This window comes from Cryptotermes secundus, unplaced genomic scaffold, assembly GCF_002891405.2.
Source record: "Cryptotermes secundus unplaced genomic scaffold, Csec_1.0 scaffold78, whole genome shotgun sequence".
Classification (NCBI taxonomy): domain Eukaryota; kingdom Metazoa; phylum Arthropoda; class Insecta; order Blattodea; family Kalotermitidae; genus Cryptotermes; species Cryptotermes secundus.
This window is the reverse complement of record NW_019721515.1, coordinates 475,798-498,328: the sequence shown is the minus strand read 5'-3', so window position 1 is coordinate 498,328 and position 22,531 is coordinate 475,798.

Sequence of the window (22,531 nt, the reverse complement as noted above, 5' to 3'; positions counted from 1 at the left end):
CTCGCCCCACGAAAGTTCCTTGTACTGATTTCTGTTATAGGTTGAGTTGACTCCAGGGCGATAGTGCGGCTGGGAGGATTAGGTCAAATGAATAATCCAATGACCTCATCGGGAAAATATTTAACTATTCTCATAATTGACAGAACTTTTGGAGACGGAATATAGGGCGCAGCAACATCTCCAGTTTTCGCTTCCTCTTCTTTATCTGCAAGGTTTCATTCTAAGTTATTTTTATTCCATGGCGCTGTTTGTAGTAAATTTAAGGAGCTGCCGTCCATTACATAATAATTCATTAATGACAGACGGCAAATGCATTCGCTGTACTTAGTAACTTTACTCGCGTGTTTGACGCACTACAAAAGCATAAGTTTCAGCAAAGCCAAACATTCTTACTTTATCAAATGCTGAGTAATATATTAAAAAGCAATAAATTTGTCACGTGTAGGAACGTAAATGTGGAAGAGAGAAGGACTAAAAGTAGCCAAGTAGAAGTCAAATCAAATCTGAACTTACGTTGTTTGTAAGATGTTATACGCGCACACTGCTCTCTTCCTCGACAAGCTAGTACGCGTGGCGGATTGCGTGAAACGAAAATAAAAGCTTCTTTTCATTTTGTCGTGAGGTTATGAACACTATTACTCAAAAATTTCTCTTTATCCGTCTCTTCCTCTCCCTTTCACTCACGTAAATCCTCTTTAAAATGCATCACAAATCCTCAGTTCTTTGGGGTCAGATTGTTGTACGTTACCGCGTGACAGAGTTAACGGCAGTCACTTCCCAGGGAGCCCAAAGTTCTTATCGAACCTAGGGGGGTAACATCTGGACAAATCATACTTAACAGTATTAGCAGAATGAAAGGGGAAAAAGTTATATTCCTAATATTTCATCGAGATAAAAACAAGCATTTTACTATGTTTAACAAGTTGAGTGAACTATTCTTTAATTTGACATGTTTAAAGTAAATACGAAATAACAATTTCAACAGCCAAATTAAAAATGGGTTTATTTACAGGACGAGCGCCAACTAAAAGTGCAGTTTAAAATTAAAAGCAAAACAGTACAATGAATATAGCACTTTAATTTCCTCGGATGTTAATTATTTTAAACTCATTCTATGGAGCAGCGTTCGTCTTGAGAAGCTAACGTAGCCAAGCTAGTAAAGAAACTTGCACGTTCTTACGAAACTCTAAGTTTCCTTACAGTATTCACAACAGCCAGCAACTCCCAACCTACATAAAGCCGGCCGAATCCAGGTCACACCATCACGTTCTATTCCTTCGAAGTCAATTTTAATATTATTCTCACATCAATGCCTAAGTATAAGCCAGGATAACTCAATATGTATAGCGAAGGATTATGGTCTGGACAGGCCTGGTTCGATTCCTAGCCAGGGTAAGAAAGTTTCTCTACTCTACAGCAACCAGACCGGAACTGTGGCGCATGCAGCTTCTTGCCCAAAGTTCATTCCCCGAAGGTAAAGCGATAGGGGAGCGAAGCCGACCACTGACCTACAACTAGTGCGAAGGTCAAGAATAGTGGAGCTATACCTCCACTCCCGCGTACAAATTCATGGCTTTGTGCGATTAATTATGCTCAGGGAATTTACCTTCTTAGGCCTACTCTGAACTACATACTGTCCTACCGAAATGTTGTTCCCCATTCGTGCCGAATATCTCTCCTATTTCATGCTCTTTGAGTCGACTACCCCAATAACGTTTAGCGAACAGTTCCAATTATGAAGGTCCCAGTAATAAAATCCAGGTTAACTGTAATGTAGCCTACACGCAAATGTATCAAAATGTCAAAAAATTAAGAGTTATCTAAGAGTTCAAAGCTTCAGAAACAGAGAACGATACAATAACCAAAGTAAACATATTACTTCCTCAACGACAGCGAAACGAAGACAATAAAGGAACATCATTGTAAATAGTCGAAATTACTTTGGCAATATTTCGTTGGGGCCAATTTGCCAACAGAAAGCCGTTCTTTATAAGCCCATTTTAATATAAAAATAATACGCTATGATATTCAGGTTACGAGATTCCATTGAAGGTAAAATTGCTACGAACAGCAACAGGATACGAGTCACCATATGAAGGTGGAAGCAAATATGCAAAAGTACGAAATTTACTAAATTTGAAGGCATAGTAAACAGCGATTCAAACCATTAAAGATCAAACAAAATTAAGCAACATAAGTCAATAACAGATTCTTCCCACTGAAGTGAAGACTTCATAATAAGTATGAAGAACAATCCCGAATTTTACCTCCGAAGATTAAGTTCATTAGGCAGATAATGAAGATAACTTTGGCCCTCGGTGATGGAATAAAGAAAATGTTATTTCTAATATCCTAAATGTGATGATGATGAAATAACATATTATCCCGTACAGTACTAACTCCAAAATATGAAGTATAAGATACAAGGCTGTATAATAAATTCTCGATTTCGAACGCAAAGTTTATCGCATTCACCACGTAAGCTCACCACTTGATATTATCATCAGCCAGTTCACTTGATCACAACGATTATGAATATTTCAATTTGCATAAATTTTGTTTAAATATAAACTAAGCAATAAGAATAATTTAAAAGTTATCTGACAATAAAATGCAAAATATAATTACTGACATGGACACTGCCCCCCTTTTTCTACAATTCTTCATCTCTCAAAAACAGTAAAACGTCTGTACTGTTAATTCTTTATAAGAGCAACTGGGGTATGTTGATGGCTTCCAAAACAACAAATCTGATAAATCTTAATACTGTGCATCCTGTTGTGTGCTACGAACAGGATAAATAAAATACAGAATATACAGTCTACACAACAATACTCTGTATTTAAAAAACAAGGAAGACACTACTGTATCAACATTTGCTTTTTTTAAAATACAGAATATTGTTGCGTAGACTGTATACCTTATAAATTTTTATAAATCTGATGAAATTGACGAAAATCCCATTGCTATATCAATTTACAGCTTCGGTCCGGATACTCACGTGACAAGTGTATGGGATTTTGTATGCATCGCTAAGACAATCACGTAGACAATATACAGAACCTGCACATTTATATACACCGCAAAACGTGTACTGTGACGTAACAGAGCCAGTAACATAATGCACAGCGGCCTCCGTAGTCTAGAGGTAACGTTCCCACCTCATGACTCGTGGTATGCGGGTTCAAATACCCGGCGGAGGTCGTCGAATTTTTAAGGGCGGAAAAATTCAGAGAACAAGTCCTCCGGGAAGGACTTTAAGCCGTGTGTCCCGTATCGTAACTTTACGGCACGTAAAAGAACCTCATATCTCCAAAGGAGATCACTGGGCCAAATTCCAGGACGTTTCCCGCCCAAAAATAGTCTCTAAGGCCTCTGATAGATGGGGGAAGCATTATAGACACTGCCAAAGCAAGTGGAGGCCGAACTCGCTTGCTCGGCGGGACTGATGGTACGCACCATTATCGGTAGTGTATAGAGACTGGTAGAATATCATAGAGGGAAGCACAATGGACCAATGCTGGTCTAAGTGCATGGGGAAACCCACCCTCTCCAATAACTAACCAACTAACTAACTAACACAATGCACACTACTTTATAGGGAATACAGCTTCACTGGCAGGTTACAATTCCCCACGTGTCATTGACCAGTAATCAGAGGTGCACCAACTGCACAATAATTTGCTACACACTGAAAAGCAAGGGGTTATGCAATAATGACGAGTAAGATACCTAAGTTGATCTCCAGAAACTGTTAAGATCTTGAAATATCTTTGGTGCTTATTTCGTTCTAGCATCAACAAAGATACTGAAGAATTCAGAGGAAAATAATCGTCTTACAGCACTTCCCAGAACTTATTGTTCTTTCATGTATTAAGAATTTAAGCAGATTTAAATTACGCGAGCGCATTCAATCCGCTTAAACAATCCATTAAACTTTCATGACATTGGATATATTCTTATTGCTACTTACAATTATCTTTACTGTCAGATACAGAATATTTCTTGGAATCTGTTTCCAGAAATAATGGATAAACACTGAGCAAAACAAAATCATTACAAACTGAACCGGAGCCGTAGCTTATTTAACGTCGAAAAGTCTGGAGTCCGGAGACATGTTTAGTTACAGCCATACGTCAGGGAAAGGGGACAGAAGCACAGAGAACTGCAAACGAATCGCATGCACGCAAGTTTCTCATTTTGTTGAACCGAAATAAAACAGAATTTAAACGCATCGTTTGAAAAGGCACTTGAAACTCACATGAAATGTGACACATTAACAGTCAAGTGCAGCTTTATCTAGTAAAAAGTTTTCCCTCTTTTATAAAACACAACGACATCAATGATGTAGTACGCAGCTGGCTTTGTAGAAGTCTAGTAGATTTCCTTCGGTCTTAGTAGAGATCTCCATGATGTTCTACCGCAGGATGGGGCTGAGTAGATAGCTTCAGTATATCGTAGTTTTTCTTCGTCCTTAGTAGAGATCTCCATGATCTTCTACCGCAGGATGGGGATTAGTAGATAACTTCAGTATATCGTAGTTTTCTTACGGTCTTAGTAGAGATTTCCATGATGTTCTACCGCAGGATGGGGCTGAGTAAATAGCTTCAGTATATCGTAGTTTTTCTTCGTCCTTAGTAGAGATCTCCATGATGGTCTACCGCAGGATGGCGCTGAGTAGATAGCTTCAGTATATTGTAGTTTTTCTTCGTCCTTAGTAGAGATGTCCATAATGTTCTACCGCAGGATGGGGCTGAGTAGATAGCTTCGGTATATCGTAGTTCTTCTTCGTCCTTAGTACAGATCTCCATAATGTTCTACCGCAGGATGGGGCTGAGTAGACAGCTTCAGTATATCGTAGTTTTTCTTCGTCCTTAGTAGAGATCCCAATGATCTTCTACCGCAGGATGGGGCTAAGTAGATAACTTCAGTATATCGTAGTTTTCTTACGGTCTTAGTAGAGATTTCCATGATGTTCTACCGTAGGATGGGGTTGGTAGATAGCTTCAGTATATTGTAGTTTTCTTACGGTCTTAGTAGATACCTCCATGGTGTTCTATCGCAAGCTGGAGCTGAGTCTACAGCTTCAGTATATCTATCGTATTTAAAAATTTCCGCAAATAGCCATAAATGCTGACGTGCCTTTAAACCCACCCCCTGTCTAGCACACCCATACCCACACCTGCACTTTCAATAATATGTAACCTGTGTTTACTGGAAATGCTCATTTAGAGAACAAAATTAAGATATTTCTATGTTCTATTTCGTACAAGTATTATGAGGAATTTATAGCAGCGTCTTGTATTTCTATGAAATGAATGGGAAAACATAATCTGATACCTCTTTTATACACAAAAAACAATACTAGGATTACAAGAAAATAAAATTAACACCGCATAATTCAAACGACTTTTACATATTAGGTTGCACTAGCATTCCGCTCAATTCACAGCTTTTCTCCCAACAGGTCCCTTCGCTTCATCTCTTCCGATATTAATATTACATTAGTATAAAAGATTATTAACGCCGTCCAGTATGATTATTATTTTTTCTTTTTTAATCTTTCATCCATTACATGCTTCGGTCGGAGCGACCATCTCCAGGAGGACATAACAATACATGCGGAAACTACTATTACAATGCCATTGTTCATTATCAATACATACAGACACTGTTATTACAATGTCCTGAATATAAAATATTAGCCTTCAACAATTACAGCGATGTGCATGAATTTATTAAAACATTTATAAATTATTATAATTAGTCTATTTACAAGTATGGTTTAAAAAACGTTGTTAAAATTTAGAACCAATTTGGTTCGCGTCCTTTATACTGCATCCCTTTAAATAAAGTTGAGTGTCTACCCCGTCGTGGCTCCGTTGTTTGAAGAGCAGGACTCGTAGCGTCGTCCAGGTGTTCGGGCCATGCAGTGTTATCACAGCGGATGGCGTTAATAACCTTTTATATCATTACTAGTGTGGCGGGCAAGGATGAACCAAGTTAAATTTTACATTTCTCATACACTTTGGCTCTTACACGTAATGGCCTGAACGTCCTTCATTTATTCAGTCATGTAATTCACACTGAACTATTATGCAAGTTGCCTTAAATTGACTTACAACATCAAGAGAAGAAGCAGAGTTAACTGGCACTCATTGATCGATAAAAAACAGTTCAGATCAGATGTGTCTCACTTTTATTACCGAAATATCGCTTTCTTAGCAAAAAAATAGGGACAAGGGATAACAGATTTAATCTGCATTAGTTCATTTCGTTAATGTTGACATATTGCATAAAAGGAATGATATGAGTTTATCCCGAGAGATTTTATTTGAGAATTTGTGGAGATGTCTCATTCTGTGTGTTGCTTTTTCTTTCTTGCTAGTGGGGTGGGACTAAGTTCCTTGTGCTGCGGCCAATTTTGGCCTATTGTACGAGCCCAAGATGATAGGTGAGGGTGATTGTGGAGCAATTGGTGGAATGAAGATTGGCAGGGGAAATCGAAGTACTCGGAGAAAACCTGCCCCAGCCCCACTACGTCCACCACAAATCCCACTTGACCAGACCTGGGATCGAACCCGGGCCGCCGCAGTGGGAAGCCAGCGACTAACCGCTTGAGCTATGGCGCGGTTGTGTGTTGGTTACTATCATATGATGTACATGAATTGGTATGCAATGCCAGTTACGGACCTTGGAGGTCACTTTACGGTCTCCCGTAGTTCCCCTACCCACAGTTTTTACTGAATTTGCTTCCACAGAGCTTTCTGATATGAAGCCGATTCTCTTGTATACCTCCCTCCCTCCCATAACTGAAGCGGGGTTTCCAGAATTTCGAAAGTAGCGTTCGGATGACGTCTTTCTGTATTGACATTGATGCTAATTTCTGGTTTGTATGCTGTACGGAAAAGAAAATGCAGTTCGTGGAATGTATCAGGGCAAGTGAAACACTTAAGCACACTAGGAATTTTAAAGAAGAATACGTGGACCTGAATGAAGTAATGGAAAACTAGAAAAAAATATTTTGAGCAGTTTTGTATTATCAAGTTGGGCGAAATGAATAGGACACGCGTACTGCACAGAGAGTATAGAAACACATACAAAATTTTAGTGCGAAAACATGAAAATAAAATGCAATTTTGGAGACTTGAGCTTAAATGCAAGGATAATATTAAAATGGTTCTTAAAGAAATAGGATGTGGGGATTAGACCAGATTAAACTCGTCAGGTTAGTGTGCATCTGAGGGTATTTAATACAGAAACGTAGATTTCGGCCGGTCACGGTAGCCGAGCGGTCTAAGGCATCTACTGTCTTCGCTCGCTTGGAAACCGGGATCGTGAGTTCGAATCCCACTCAGGGCATGGATGTTTATTTGGTGTGTGTGCCTTTTTCTGTGTCTGTGTACAGGTAGAGGCCTTGCGACGAGCTGATCACCCGCCCAAGGAGTCCTACCGAAAGTGTAAGATCTAGAAAAACCGAAGTGAACGGAGAAGTTCATGGAGGTAGGGCTAGGCCCACTGGGGCTGTAGTGCCAAGGGAAAAAATGTAGATTTCGATTCCATAAAAAGGGTGAAGTTCTTAATCATATAAGCAACTACCAGCTTTTCATGGAAATCCTGCATAATGGAGTTAATTTGATATCAGATAAAAAGAGTTTCACCAAAGATATTTTATGGGGATGACTAAGATACTACTAAATCACTGTGTAAGAAGTCAAATTTATGTCTCTCCCCTTCGTACTGAGAAACACTCCACTCACTATGTACTCGCTCTTATGGGTGCCAGTAATACCCGTTAATCTGATCAAACGTTATCGACTGGATCAACAGAGCCTTGACCTGTCATTCTCGAAAGATAAAAACGGTCTCCAATCTTTACTAAAACACTGGAAGTTGTCCCCGCGCTCTTGAGAGTCCGGCCAAGTGTATTCAGAGCGGGTGCAGGCGCAGGATGGGGGTCGGGGCATGACGAGGGAGGGAGACGACGCGTCCTGGGGCGATCTGGCAGATGATGAGATTTGGGGGCCAGCGACGCGACGCTATGCATTATTCAGCCATCGTCCTCTCCTCTCCTCTCTTCTCTCCACTCCGCTGGTTGAGAGAGAAGGAGACACAACAACAGAAGTGGGAAAAGCGACGACGAAGATGCCATTCGATGTCGCAGAAGAAATTTGTACTTTCTTCCATCTACCCACATCCCCTGCTGCCCCCAACCGCCGAACGTTTGAATCCGAGGCCGATTTGGGCCTAGTCTGTCCCATGGTCCTCATATCCTTCCATGTTCCAGGACTGGCATCCTTTTTATCGTGCAGAACATTGTATTCGTCCATGAGTGTTGTCAATGGTTCGCAATCTCATTCAGTTCATAAGATGCAAATAACCAGATTATCCATTATTTGCCATTGTTGTCTCATAGACTCGGGGAAAATTTAGAAATATTATTAAATTAGCATTCATTCTGTTGAGGGTACACAACCCTATGACAGGGAAGTTGGAGTCACATAAATTTAGAGAAGGATTCTAAAAGTTAGTCTCTCTCTCTCTCTCTGTTAGCAAATATTCAGTCAAATCCGTATCATCTATAAAACCGACGGAGATAATAAGCTTCCATAAGCGCAACTCGAAAGCCAGCGGGACTAACAGTCACCATTCGTTTATATTACCAAGGATTATGAAAGAAAAGATTTTCGTTCTGAGGTGTGGATACCCGGAGTTGCTGAATATCTTATTATTTCGCACGCCTCCACTCACTTTTAAAAGTAGAAGAGGAACTCATTAACTACGAACTCAAAAATGCGAAAATTTTATAGCAACGTTCATGGTTATACCAAAACTTCTATAAATTCCCGCGATCATTATGCAAAAATTGTGTCAGATGAACCCGAAAGACCGTATTTTGAGAATTTTTCATTAAAAGCTACGAGGATAGATCGTTCGACTGTAAAAGATAAAAAATTTATGATAATTCAGTCGAAAAGGTTCAACAATTCGCCAACGATAATATGGTAAACGTAAAGTGATCCTTGTGCTTAACTAAGCACTACGTCATGAAGACGTATGGGGGGTGTGAATGTACAGACGCACGTATTCTTCACCTCGGTACTAGATAGATGTGAGGGGTCAGCTTCACGCTCCGGCCAACAATAATAATAAATTAAAACTATGTTTGCGGCGAAATTAAAAACAGATGAAATAAAATTATATATCAATATTCAGTTCTGAATCTTACCTACAGAAAAACTTAGATTTTAAAATATATGATTCTATAATTTAACATGATATCTTAAGAGCTGACCTTTAAGGCTGAGGGATAAGCTTACTTTTCGACGGTATTCTAGTAAAGAGTTTAAACATAAATGTTTGTATCTATCAAGCATGAAGTAGGATAAAATGAACTCAAGAGAGCTGAATATTGAGGAGAATTGTAATTTAAACTCTTCACACGATATTGTCACAGCGATTAAACCAAGATCGTCAGATGGGTATTGCCTGTAGCATGCGTATGATACTGAAAATGCATCCAGAATAATGAAGGAAAAACTTTAAGAAATCATTTGCTAGAGTTATGTATAGATAGACATATATTAATCGTAAAATTGCTCTTGGTGAAAGTGGATATGGAATTGTGGACTGGACTGAGTTACTCACTATAGAGCCATTTGGCGCTTTTGTTAATACAGAATACACAGAATGCAAGTTTCTATTCCACAAAATCAGGGAATTCACTGGCCATCTGTTGATGGTAGCCCATATACCATTTAGTTATTATAGAAGAGCAGAAAATTATGTACACAAGACATATGCCCATGAGAAACGTGACTGTTAAATGGCCGTTATTTGAATATGAAATCGTGTATTAACACACGAACTAACTACCTAATTCTTTTTAATGCTAGTGGGGTGGGACTAAGTCCCTCGTGCTGCGGCCACTTCTGGCCTATTGTATCAGCCCCAGATTATAGGTTAGGGTGATTTTGGAGAAACTGGTGGAATGAAGATTGGCAGGAGAAACCGAAGTACTCGGAGAAAACCTGCCCCAGCGCCACTTTGTCCAACACAAATCCCACTTGACCAGACCCGGGATCGAACACGGACCGCCGCTTTGGGAAGCCAGCTTGAGCTATGGCGCGGCCCAGCTACCTACCTAACTGCATGGAGAAAGTCCGCTACCAGAAGTTGCTAGTCGAGACCTTCCCCGCCTCTTATGGAACCCGAAGATCTATTACAATGTTTACAAGATCCTACCACGGGGTCCTAACCCGAGAGAAATGTTGGCACCATGAGGACTGAGCTCGTATTTCAGGGTTGCCTTCTTCAAGTTTTGAGGGCGCTTAAGACCAAACTGATTCCATAAGTAGGCGCTCCGTTAAATAAATATCATACATAACTGTCCTTATTTCCTTATATCGTTTGTATTCATACAATACAGGTGTCCGTAAATGATTGATACACTTTCGTATAGCCGTATCAGAGGAAAGTCTAATCCTCAGAGATTTAAAAATTGGCGGTATATCTCAATATTACCTATCTTTATCTCCAGGCTCCGTAATTATCAGAAATTACGTCTCTCATAGAGAAGAGCTTTTGCGTGACTGAGTACGTACAATAAAACAAATTCGTGTGCCCATGTTCAGCGGGTCACGTGACGTCTTTTTGTGGGGATATACAAGGGAACAAATGTTTGTGCCACCTCCACCACTGGATATTGATGAACTGAAGTAGAGAATTACCGCAGCTGTCGAGACAGTTCACAGGAACGTGTTAGAAAAAGCATGGGACGTGCTGGATTACAGACTGGACACATGTCGGTCCACGAATGGAGTTCACACTGAGCATCTTCAGGGCATGTAAAACTTTTAGTGTCATTCAAATGGCATGAGTTACAACTGCATAGCTGCAATATTTAACTTGGTATAACAGATTTATATTGACGGACACCCTGTAAGTCAAATTCAAACAAAACCATCTGAATCAGAAAGCCCTTCCTGAGAAAATCCCACACGGCAGGCCAATAAATTCGCCATCTGTTACGAAATTCGAATGTTCATTACAGCTTTCAGGCGATCTCGCAACTGGACACTAGCTTGTGCAACCCCAATCCAGTCCACACAAATTTCATTGTAATACTCTCCGATCTGCGTTTCTCACGGCAGTGACTATGTTGAGCAGTAATATCTGTGACTAACAGCGTGTAGTCGGTGAAAGTTCTCTGATGATTCGGAGGAGCGTACTGCCTCCATCTTCAGGGTCGAAGAGTAAGCAAGCAGGAAAACAGCACAAAGCAGGATACCCTGCTTTCCGCCTGCTTCTTTCTGGTTCTACTAGACTACACGACATTATTTCTCTGAGGAGAACACTTTTCATTGTAATACTGTCTTTCTATCTGGCCTAGGTCTGACACGTGGCCTCTTCCGACCAAAACCTTACGTGCAATTCCTATTTCATCCATCCGTGCTAGATGTTGGGCAACAAAATACGTAGATGATGACTGTTAGCACCAGCCCACGCTGGTTCCTCGCTAGAGGATTTTTCCTCTTTTTCTTCTACCCTGAAGATTGAGGCGATGTGTTCCTCCGAAACGTCGGTTAATACAATATCTATACGGCGCCACATCCCAGAAGCCGGTTTTCTTCATCAGACAGAGATGCTGTTCTCCACCAATAATCTTAAAAGTTGAGAAATGTTTAGAAAATAATTTGGAAAAAGAGGTTGGTACAAATGCATTCGTATGGTACGAGCGTACAATCCTCACATACATGAAGTATGAAGAGAATGTTACTTTGTACAATAGTAAGAGAAAATAATACATATTCAGCGGTCGAATATAGACCGGGATAGAGTTGGTCACCCTCGGACCAGGCAGCAATAAATATGGAAACGGAAAGGAACTCTAAAAAACAGGACGAGAGCTGCATAAACGCGAGGAACTGGGAAAAATAGAAAAATAATCCTTTTCATGTGCCATGTAATGCCATTCATTTGCGTCCTTTCAAAGACCGCATATTTTAAAAGACCTGGCAGGAAATAAAGATACCTCCATTCGAAATATTTCATAACTTTATTGTTTAAAAATGCATTAGACGGGACAGCGTAGTCGGTATAGCGACTGGCTACGGGCTGGAAGACCGAGAGGTCTGAGTTCAGGTCCCGTTGAAGTCAATTTTCTCTTCTCCACAGCGACCAGCACGGCTCTGGGGCCCACTGTCTCCTATACAGTGGGTACTGGGGGCTCCATCCCCGGGGGTAAAGCGGCCGGGGCATGAAGCTGACCACTCACCTCAAACTTGTTCAGATATCAAGAAAAGTGCTTAATTAGTCAAGCACAGGGACAACTTTGCCTTAAGAGGTACTGGTCCATTGTCTGCAATTGTTGCAACCCTTGTACATAACATGGGATCTGGAAAGAAGCCACTGGCCATTCCACGCAATAATAATTTAGGGATGCACTTAAAGGGTATGCTTTGTATTTTCCAAACGCGTTATTTGCTATTTTTCACAAAATTCATGTTCAGTTATTAATTAGAAATTCTACTGATGTACAGTCAATCTCGCTATAGCAACGCGCTGCAAAATAAAAAATTACATTCCCTTGCATTGCATTAAACACAAAAAAAAAAATATTTCCAATAAAACTGACAGCAGTGAAATACATATCATCGCCCTAGTTTATAACGGTTCTGTCTCCAAAGTTTTCGGAACAGGAAAAAACAAGAATACAATGTTTGAAACATGAGTAGCTAAAATATTGGAGATCTAACAAAAGGAGATAGTTTCTTGTCAGTTTCATGTGATTGTTCTGTGTTTACTCACGGACATGAATACATTTATAAGCTAAAGAGTAACAAAGCTTGGAGATAAAAACATTAGTAACTAAAGGGACGATATTCTGTGTCATGTTAAATATATCTGTGCGATAATGCACAGGCTGGTTTAAAATTTATGTATATTCGATCAACATAAATCATGACGAAATTAACTTGGCCACATTTCAGTCCTAACATGCCCGTATCGCATGTAATAGAAAACTGTTCGGTAGTCTCAGAGATGCTGATAGAGACATGAACCCCTAATTACATTTACATGGTATGGGCTTATAAAGAATGAAGCTAGAATATAAATCAGAGAAAGAATATATTTCAATGCAGTGGTATGTATTGAGGTGTCATGCCCCCTCATATTTAATATTTTCCTGCAACATATTTAGATCAGAATGCAGAGCAAGACATACAGAAAATATACGAAAAAGAAATTTCAGAGAGAAATACTTGTGACTTCCCTTAAAAATGCTAGTTGAATGTAATTATGGGTATCAATAAAATGTATTCCGCCCACTATTGGTAAGAGCACTGTGCTGGAAATCACATAAGGGAAAGGAACGCAACAAATAATTATTTATTTTTCGATTGAAATTCACACAAAATGCTGCACAGAAGTAAAGTTCATACTAGCATGGACTAGAACTCAGATAATTTTAGAAGCATTAAGAAATTATTGCCTCAGTCATGCAATGATCTGGCAGAAATTAAAAGGTAAGCATGAAGCATTTTTGTCGGAAAATATCACGAACTGAAGGCAACATTATCTTATTGAAGAAGCAACCAACAAGGCAAGACCGCGACTGCAACATCATATTGATACTACTAAGATGTATTTTTAAAGCCGTTGAAATTGTTCTGAACTTCGACATCAGACGGAGGCAAGGAGGAATGGTGAGAGCCATCGTATTGAAGACACATTTCAAATTTTCAGTTTATACTTTAACACACAGTTCTGGCAGTAAACGGTGTTAAAAGAAGATCTCTTTTATAAAAGTGTGTAAAGGCAGGCACCGTAGCTCCATTGCGAAGAGCGCTTCTTGAAATTTGGCAATTACCCAGCTGGTCTCAAAATGCGATGCTTTAGTGGAACCAGAAGTTTATTACAAAAGTCCACCACTTGAACCTATCATGAGCCAGCTGAATTCAGACAGCTTCTCTGAGACACATTTTAATATGATGACTGGAAAGCTAACGGCATGTAATTCACAAATCGTTTCTCGCCACACGAGAAGAGCAGGGAATCAGAGTTTCCTGTGAAGAGTGTGTTAAGGATATCTTGAAGTGCATCGTGAGGTTGGAGGAAACTGCGTAATGAGGGGACACACAATTTTTACATTTCACACACTGTCATGAGTGATGAAACCAAGGATGAGATTGGCGGATTGAGTAGCATGAATCGGGGTTAAAATATGCTTTCGTAATTTAATTGGAAATTCTGAATGGAAGATGCCTTTTACGAATTCATTCATAGAACGTGGTGTAATCACGAAGGATTTTAAAGGAACAGAAAGTGTAGTGTGAACTGGACTCGAATAGGATCAAACAGTGGGCTGTTGTGAACAAGGTAATAAGCATACCGGTTTCATTTTCTTGGCCTGTAATTTTTTTTATTGCTAGTGGGGTGGGACAAAGTCCCTTGTACTGCGGCCGCTTCTGGCCTAATGTACCAGCCCCAGATGATAGGTGAGGGTGATTGTGGAGCAATTGGTGGAATGAAGATTGGCAGGGGAAACCGAAGTACTCGGAGTAAACCTGCCCCAGCGCCACTTTGTCCACCTCAGATCCCACTTGACCAGACCGGGATCGAACCCGGGCCGCCGCGGTGGGAAGCCAGCGACTAACCGCTTGAGCTATGGTGCGGCCAAGACCGGTTAAGATACTACTAGCTTCTCAATTAAGAATCATTTGCATTCAGTTAGAGAAATGTTTGTCATGTGTCGTGAGTTTGTGTTAGTACTCGACTCTCCTTCGGCACGCTTTGTTCGAACAAAGGAAGGCAAGTACTCGAGTATTCTCTCTCGTGAAGGTTTCTTGCTAGAAGTGGTTTCTCATTATGAAGTTACCGCAGCATATTCTGGAACAAGTCGTTCATTCTTTATTCTGTTTCGTGTCTTTAACTAAAGATCGACCCTTCCCACACGAAGCACTCACAAATGATTAAATTAAGTCGAGTGTTTCGTTGTTCAGCTGTCACGTCTTTTCAAAACTCCTTGAAATGTTCACCCTCGTTCCACATGACTCACTACTTCACATTGCATTTCTCACTCTAAAATGTTCTAATTTGGAAAACATTTCTCCTTCAATTCCAGGACTAAGATCTTCTGGTTTTCGACCTGGTTTTCCTCACGTAATGGTGAACTTGGATGTCGAACAGATTAAAATTTCGAGGCTCCTCACTTATACCGTAACTGGAAACAAAATTCGTATATCCCCACAGATACCTTGTTATGCACATTTTAGACTGTCAAATAGTTCCAAGTTATTGTCAACACATTTTGTTGATTTATATTACACTTCTGCCCGCCTCTGTGGTCTAGTGGTCAGAGTTCCTGGCTACAGCGCCAGAGGTCCCAGGTTCGATTCCCGGCGCTACCAGATTTTCTGAAAAGTAGTGGGTGTGGAATGGGGTCCACTCAGCCTCGTGAGGATAACTGAGGAGCCATTTCAAGGAAATAGCTGCTCCGGTCTAGAAAACCGAATTTAACGGCCGTAGGTATCCTTTGCGCTGACGACGAGACACCCCTTATCCGCAAAAGTTGGCACTAAATTCGCCGACAAGCGGTGGTCGCTCGGTCGGTGTAATTCGCTTGCGGACTATAGACCAAAGAGTTTGTTTTTTACACTTCTTGCGACATGCATATACTGTACAGTTGATGTTATTTCGGACAAATTACGTTGCGAATGGCTGTGAAGCAGCAAACATGGGTACATTTTGTTGGCCTTGAGAAACACCAAGTCGAGAAGTCAATAAATGGTACGTGGTCCTATAAGAGTTACACGCTCCTTCATTTTAATCCAAACCTGGAATGAATTACAGCGAGGAATCTTGACGTCAATAGTTTCACGAGGCGTAGGTTTTGAGGTGCCCGAAATGAAAATCAATCCGATTTCATTATCTGGGTCCACTATATGTTTGAATTCAACTTATACAGTACACCTAAAATGCTTTAATCTGCTTCTTCCTAATTCATCTTTGGGAATACTTCTACGATACCATTGCATATAAAACTAATCATCATTTTGAGATATACAAATAAACTTCCTCTATCGGGGTAAATTTTAGTTGCTCAAATGCCTTTAAAATTTACAGTGGGATTAATTTTAACTGAGACAATCCGCTATACAACCTATGTACATGACAGCCAGTAGTAAGCATACCAAGCCTCAGTCAACCGGGACTACATTAACTTAGTAACTGTGACTACAGCTGGGATGAAACTTGATTGATCACTTGGCTACTTCTCCTCTAAGTGCAGTGACATAGTCCCGTTCTCAGGATTCCGAAGGATTAGTGGAACAAATTTCTCGACATACTAAAAAATAATATAGCAAGAATATTGATAAATAATACATAAACAGAAATAACAGTCGATCACAGAGGCCGCGCGATTTAAAGCATGAAACGTCTTCGCCCACTCAAGCACTGGGATGGTGGGTTCGAATCCCACTTCAGGCATGGATATCTTCTGCGTTTGTTCCGTGTTTGTATTGTTCTGTGTAGGTAGCGGCCTTACGACGGACTGATCCCCCGTGCAAGGAGTCCTATCGACTGTCTACAAGATCCATAATTTCAGAATCAATTTTCAATGAGAACAGACCAGAAAGCCTGATCCGTTAAGGCAGAAGAGGAAGAAGAAGAAGAAACAGTAAATGAAATTGATTAACCTTTTCATATCTACTTCGTATATGCGTAAGCCTCATAAGTTTGGTCTAACAATATTTCTGCTGAAGTAGATGAGTTTCTGAGTTGACAGAATTACATGTAGACCTAAGAAGAAGTTAGAGCACAGCGGAGGCACAGCCATTCCCTTAGTCCGACGTTGAGTCATTCAAAGTATTCCACGAGTTTGGGAGCTTGTAGGTCCCTGAGGAATTCATCGATAAAATTCAAATTTAACCAGCAGGAATTTAGATTAAATTCACGTAATAATTCGTAGGATTGACATATGAAGCTGAAGTGAGTGCCGTATTGTGGAGACCTCTGATTCGGCTTTCTTACTAACGTCATACAGAACTTACTGCCATTTCGCTTAATCTACTAAGGTCAATGTTTAATATCCAGTTTAGCTAGGAACACTGCCGCTACTGTGCCTTTAAGTTAGTTATTTAATGACGCACTCAGTATAGAGCTGCTACAGCGGAGACTGGATGAAGAATGAATGTGAAGCAGTTACTGGAATGAGAACTGGCAGGAGAAACGGAAGTAGTCGAAGAAAACCCGCCCCAATTCCCCTTTTTCCACCACAAATCCTATATGACCTAGTAACCTGGGTCGAACCCGTGTCGCCGCAGTGTAAAGTCGGCGCCTAACAGCCTGAGTTATGGCACAGCCAAATATCCACGTTTTCGTCTGCTCAAGCGTGAGTATTTTCTTATGAGTAGACTTGTGTACAATGGTATGACTACGAGTATGTTAGCCAAATTAGCGCTCCAGTGGTTTTTGGAGATTGCAGGTTGGTCAATTCTTTGCCTCTGAGGCTGAAGATCTCGGGAATTTCGTGAAGTTCATCATTTTCTCCAGGAAATGTTGGTACATCGGCCACTTTCTTCCGTACACATAACACATTCTTCCATGCAACACAGTGTAATCGATACATTAGCCTATGAAGTAGGACCTAACACAAATACAGAGTGATTCAGAAAGATGGACACAATTTCAATTGACTATATTTCCTGAACTGTATGTTGCATTTGAATTCTGTAAAGTACATTTGAAAGAGGATGTTACAAAGTTTCTAGTACTACAGCTAGTGCCCTCCATCACTGCGTCCCGGGCCGATCGCGTGTATCGGAGGAGAACGTGGAGTGCATTCGAGTGAACTTTGAGCGCAGCCCAATGAAGTCAACCCGTAGTGCTAGTAGAGAACTTGGACTATAGCAAACAACTGTGTGGCGTGTACCACCTCTTCCCACAAATTTGAATGACCTAAGAAACTGTATCACAGCTGCGGTGAACTCAGTGACGCAAGATATTTGTCATCGAGTGTAGGATGAATTCAGCTACCGTCTAGATGTTATCCGTGCAGCCGGAGGAGGTGGGGGCACATTGAACATCTATAAACTTCCATGTATGTATAATCAAGTGTAATTTACAGAATTCAAATGCAACATATAATTCAGGAAATATAGCCAATTGAAATTGTGTCCATCTTTCTGAATCACCCTGTATTTAGGTCTGGAATGAAGTATAGGAAGCAGTAAGAGGAGTATGCGGCGTAAGTTATGTCTTAGCTGTACTTCAGTTTTGTTCTAAATGAGAGGTCTGCGAAATATTCGTCACTCGAAATATTCTAGAGTTTCTTCTCCAAAAGTTTTTGTGACATGTTTCACTTTGGCAGATTTTCCTTAGTTGTGCCCGTAAGACCAAAAACAAGTTTACAAAGCACATAACCTAGATCGTTAATTTTATTTCTGGGTAATTCAGAGATTCCGAATTAGATAAACATTCTAGAAAATAGAAAATATGACGTTTCGGAAAGTGGATGTTTCCGTCCTCAGGTAAGGGGGAAGACACCTACTCAGAGCTAATCTCGATTAGTTCTTTCTAAGAGGCGCAATTGAGTAGGTGTCTCCCCCTCACTTGAGGACGGAAACAGAACAAATGCCCGAAACGTCGTGTTTCCTACTTTCTAGAATACCGAACGATGGAAAAAGTCCAAGATCCCAGTAATTCTGTGTGTCAACCCTTTAGAATCTACTGGGAAAACATATTTTTGTTACACCATGCAACTACAACCCAACACTTTAGCAATTGTGAAGATCCTCAGTTCTTCCGAGCAACATTTCAAGTGCGGAATCCGATCTGTAACAAGTATCTGAGGTTCTGACAGCGGTGGTTATCATGAGATAAATCTGGGATATACGGCTACGTAGTCCGTCAATAATCAACGTATGTCTCGGAGGAACACGTTGCTTCTATTTGCAGAGTAGGAACTAACTCAATGGAGAATCAATTTTTAGAATCGCTCAGCTGATTTCAGTTATATTTTGCCAACGCGGTTTTCCCCACTTTTTTCTCTTTTTGCCACAGGTTGATAACACCCCTCTCCGCGGCTGAGGGACTCCTCTTGTCGGCTGTCCGGAACTACTAATTCAACATAATCCCAAGTACAATCCACATTTCGAGGTCACCTCCTCCGCCAGCAGCTCCAGGAGGCGTCATCCCGTGCTAACAATTCTACGCTATTCTGGGTGGCACGATAGTTCCTCTCTATCAATATACACGCACATCACAGTTCGGTGCAACCGGGTGAGAAGTGTTGAGGCAGGATTACACAACCCCCTTTGATATAAAGCAGTGCCAATGTAATTATACCTAATATAATGCTGTACCTACTTATGGTTGGTTTGAAGTTTACACTCTATTAGAGAAAACATTTGTGTGACGTCATCGTTCACTGTAACTTGCCGCATATTATGTAGACAATTTACAGGACGAGAGATCAAAGTTATGGGCCTACTTTAATTAATCTATCGTGCACCTTTTACAGTATTAGCAATGTATTTTGAATTGAAAGACTTCTACCTCCAGAAGCTTACGTACTTAGTGCGCATGTGTGCGTGAATAAGCATCATTAATCTCAGTAGCAGATGGAGATCAATGGTCATCTTAACTCTCAAGTCACTTACTGGATGCACGGTACCATGAAAACTCTTCTCTCGACACTGCCCATGTAGCGTCACACAAAATTACAGTTCGGCACGTCACAACACGCAAAACCTATGTCCTGTACGTGTGTCTGTATATATACTGCGTTCGTGCTTGCCTTTATGATGCGTTCTGTTCTCCAGTAACGTATCTGATTATGGAGAAAGTTTAAAGAAGCTCTTTAAGCCTCTGAAATATATCTGACGTTTCGAGTGTTTGCTCTGTTCTCATCTTCGCGTGACTTGTTGCCATCACACTGACAGATTATTATTATTATTATTATTGTGTTAAATTAGTGACAGGAACTCGGATTGAAACAACGACCATCTCAATACTATTCCTGTCAGATTCATTATATTATGGGTCACGTTATCAACATATCACCTTAACACTGCCTAAGTGTGAGTGTAGCGAGTACCTTTCTGAAATATGAGCTGTGTACTACGATCGTTTGAGTTTCGAAATGTGGTGTTGGAGAAGGATGGAGAAGATCAGTTGGACCGATTATGTGAGAAATGAAGAAGTGTTAATTAGAGTCAGTGAGCAGAGGAATATCCTACACGAAATAAGAAAACGGAAGGCTAATTGGATTGGTCATGTTTTACGCAGAAACTGCCTTCTAAAAGAAGTTATTGAAGGAAAGATACAAGGGCGGATAGAAGTGACAAGAAGTCGAGGAAGAAGACGTAAGAAGATGCTGGATGACCTTGGGAACAGAAGGGGATACTGTCATTTGAAGGAGAAAGCTCTAGATCGCATTAAATGGAGGAATTGTTTTGGAAGAGACTGTGGACCTGTCGTCTGACAGATTACTGATGATGATGATGATGATGATGATGATGATGATCGTTTGAAACATGACATCGTGTTGTCTGGTAGACGGGTTGTTCCGTTTCAGAGGAGTACACTTCCTCCCAAAATATATGGCAAATTTCCAACATTTTACCTCTACAAATTTCTTACGAATTACAATATTAAGATGTGTGAAATATCCTCAAACGCCATTCAAAATGTTCACGTCCATTATCCTAGCGGGTTTCCTATACTGGATTCAATGGCTTGTAAATTCAAAAGCTCGTTCTGCATTTAAGGTTATTCTATGCCTCTCACAGTCTGTACGAGAAAATGTCGAGAGAGATTCAGCCACAGCGCCCCACCTCTTGCGTCATTCTCTACACACCCCGCTGTCGTGACCGGGACTGTTCGCATCAAAGGTCACTTTGACATACTGCGAGGACCACAGAGTCCAATCACCTTCTGTCAATTGGCAACGTGGTGGAGGCTTCTGTTCTACTAAGCACAGAAGGACTCCAAAGAGTCCATTTAAACGCTGTGCCTGCCATCGAACTTTAACACTGTCAGAACATGCCAAATACAAACTTTCCTGCCGTTCAAATGAGTCAGTCATATTCGTCTCCTGGGGACATGAAAGACCTGCATGCAAGGAAACGAATATATCAAATAATTTCATTCTAAACAAACAAAAATAGTTGGTTCCCAACGCGGGTTTACACGTACTTCCTACTCAATACGTTATTCCTACATGGAAATTAACGATGGTCACTTTTCTTACGGTCCATAGTTTTAAACTAGAATTGACAGACCAGCGGCGCTATATGTAAACACGCATAATACGAAGTCAGCATGAAGATGATCCTTCGAAACGTAGGCTCCCAACGGACTACACTGCGTTTGATTCCAGAAGATAGAAGATACGTAAACACGTTCGTACAAAGTGTTCATAGTGGATGCACTATGCTATATGCCGGGTTCAATTCCCGATGAGGTCACTGGATTTTACAATTCTAATCATTCCAGCCGGACTCTGGTCCTGGAGTCGACTCAGCCACTAACAGAAATGAGTACTAGGAATGTTCCTGGGGGTAAACGGAGGCCGGGGCGTGAAGCTCACCACCTCATCACCATCTATGAGCCGATATTCTATAAAATGTGGGAGCCTTCACGTCTCACAACCCTTTGGGACGCCAAGGGCCGTTACAGGAACAGCTTTACTTTTTACCTTTCATTACACTTTTCTGGAAGTCTTACGGATTTCGTGAATATGTTATAACCAGGGCCCGGATTTTGATGACATGTCATATTTTTTCCTTGTATCCTATGCGATGTTCTTAAATATATAAATCTCGGATATAAGCTGCTGGTTACAGAAATGTAAATTTTATAGGTAATTATTTGTCATTTTTTGACATTTTTAGATTTAAGGTCATTTTTTCATTTTGGGGCTAATTTTTTGGTAAGTATTTGGACTTTTAAGGCTATTTCTTGTCATTTTTGGCCATTTTAGGGAATTTCTTCATATGTTTTCAGAAATGTGAATAACATGGAAGGGAAATGTTCTTTTTTTTCTCCTTTAGGTCATTTTTCTAGATTTTTTCGGTCATTTTATGTCATTTTTTAATATTTTCAGGTCATCAAAATCCGGGCCCTGCATATTACATTCGTGGGTCATATTTTAGGTCATTTTCTGGATTTTTCTGTAATTTTTTAAATATTTTCAGGTCATCAAAATCCGGGCCCTGGTTATAAAGCAGTGGTTTACGCAGTTGCTTAACGAGTGAGGAAACAACGGACACTATAGGAATGGAGAATTCCGACAAGAAAGCGTGAGCAGGATAATGCATTGAATACTTGAATAAAAGTTACGAAAGGTATTCAGGCAACCTTTGGCTTGCTGAATTTTCAGACTTCAATGCTTTGTCGGTGTAAGGGTTCCCCATCTATACGAGAACTGTGAACGAAGAAGCTGTAGAAGTTCAACAGTTTTTGTTCGGTGATTTAAAGGGTATTGCACCGTTCCTCGACCTTATATTCTCCCTACTCCCTA